Source organism: Penaeus monodon, chromosome 39 (assembly GCF_015228065.2).
Source record: "Penaeus monodon isolate SGIC_2016 chromosome 39, NSTDA_Pmon_1, whole genome shotgun sequence".
NCBI lineage: Eukaryota > Metazoa > Arthropoda > Malacostraca > Decapoda > Penaeidae > Penaeus > Penaeus monodon.
The window spans coordinates 7178279-7180778 of NC_051424.1; positions in this window are offsets into that span (position 1 = coordinate 7178279).

Consider the following 2500-nt stretch of genomic DNA (forward strand, 5'->3'; position numbering starts at 1 on the left):
ACACACACACACACACACACACACACACAAACAAACACAAACTGATACCGTACTGTAACTTTCATCCCGCTTCCCAAACACCTGGAATTTACTATAACAACATCAATAACGGTATGCTCATGTTTGAGCAGCCGTGGACCTCTCCACCATCCTTCGCCACTAAACTCGATCTTACGGTTTTCTTTCCACTTATACCATCGACAGCCCGCAAATATCTTTGATATTGTCGCTCAGTCTTGTCTTCGGTTTGCCTCTTCCTCTGTTTCCTATCACCATCCCTGTCAGCAAGTTTTTCTCAATACTTCTCATTACATGACCAATAAACTTTAATTTCCTCTTGTTCAAGATGTCCAACAGTCGGTCTTTACAATTTATCTTTCTCAGCACTTCATCATTCGTCTTCTTCTCTGTCCAGCTAATACGCAGTACTCGTCTGTAACACCACATTTCAAAACTATTGATCTTTTTCTTGTCTATCTATTTCAACACCCAACACTCAGAACCATATGATGCAATTGGGAAAACTAATGAGTTCAATAACCTCAGCTTTGTCCGTAAGGTAATGCTTCGGTCTTTCCAGATGTTATTGAGAGCAATTGTGGCGCTTTTGGCAATGGTAATTCTTCTTTTTATCTCCGGTGAATCATCATATGTATTAGTTAAAACAGCTCCAAGATAAGTGAACTCTTTCACATTTTCCACAATCATTCCATTGATTGTAACATGTTCATCATTGTTCATTGCCGGCTATCTTTGAATCTTCATGATCTTAGTTTTCTTGGCATTAAGAAACAAGCCAGCCTTTTCGCTTGCTTCTCTAACTTTATCTAGTAGTTGTTGTAGTTCAGTGATATTGCTGGCAATCAAAACTATATCATCGGCGTACCTCAGATTTGATATTTTGTACCCTCCAACATCCACAGTTCCTTCAAAATTCTCTAGAGCACCTCTCATAATTACTATAACAACAACAACAACAAAAACATCCCCCATTGAATTAGATCCTTCTTTAAATTCCCTGTTTCTTTTCCCTGGCCACCAAGGCACCTCGCGAAGGGGTTAGGCAGCGGGGGGCAGGGGGAGAGGGGGGGTGGCTTTCGGTCTCCCAGGGCGGACCGCGTGAGAGAACCACGAGGGAGGGAGCCACGTGGGGAACCGCGGGCCCGCCGTTTGGCTCGCTCCGCGCAGACGGGATTCGGTCATGGTGTGGGCGTGTGACACACACACACTTGCACCACACACCAACGATCGCATATGTTCACAACACACTACCACACACACCACACACACACACACACACGCACACAACAACCACACCACACACACACACACCACACATCAACACATAACTTACACACTCATCACACACACAACAACATAATCAAATATATACTATAACCACACACAATATGATTAGCCCAAATCCCTTTCTTCATGCCACAAGGCACTGAAGGTTAGAGAGGTGCTTTCGGTTTCCAGGGGACCGCGTGAGAGAACCACGAGGGAGGGAGCCACGTGGGGAACCGCGGGCCCGGCCGTTTGGCTCGCTCCGCGCAGACGGGATTCGGTCGTATGGGTGTGTGTGTGTATGCACACACACACACACACACACACACAAGCACACAACACACAACACACACACACACACACACACAACACACACACACACAAAAACATATATATATATATAATATATATATAATATATATAATATATATATCATATAATATATATATACATATATATATATAATATATACATATATAATATATATATATATATAATATATAATATATATAATATATAATATAATTATTGTATTTATGTGTTTTTATGATATAGTTATATGTATATTATTATTATATATATATGTGTGTGTGTGTGGTTGTGTGTGTGTGTGTGTGTGTGTGTGTGTGTGTGTGTTGTGTGTGGTGTTGTTGTTGTGTGTGTGTGTGTGTGTGTGTGTGTGTGTGTGTGTGTGTGTGTGCGTGGCGTGCGTGCGTGCGTGTTCCGTGTGTGTGTGTGCGTGTGCGTGCGTGTGTGTGTACGCAGGATGGGATAAGAGAGAAGAAGAATTAAGATGAGTAGATAAGAAATGAGAGAGAGAGAGAGAGAGAGAGAGAGAGAGAGAGAGAGAGAGAGAGAGTAGAGAGATAAATATAGATAGATATGGATGGATAGATAGGTATAGATGAATAGATATGAATGGGCAGATAAATATACTATTTATAAACACATATATACGTGAACTCATGCATGTGTTTATTCCGAACTTTTGAAACGTAAACTTTCTCAATCTGGACTGGTAAAAAAAATGAAATAAAAATGACAATAACGGTGTCATATAACTGCCGGTAATCGTTATAACAACACCAGTGATACTGATACCGGTAAGAAAAAGATTGATGTTGGTAAAAATGACAATGATGACTATGATTGTGATTATGATGATGATAATGATGATGATAATGAAGATAACTGCCTTGGTGACATGAACTAA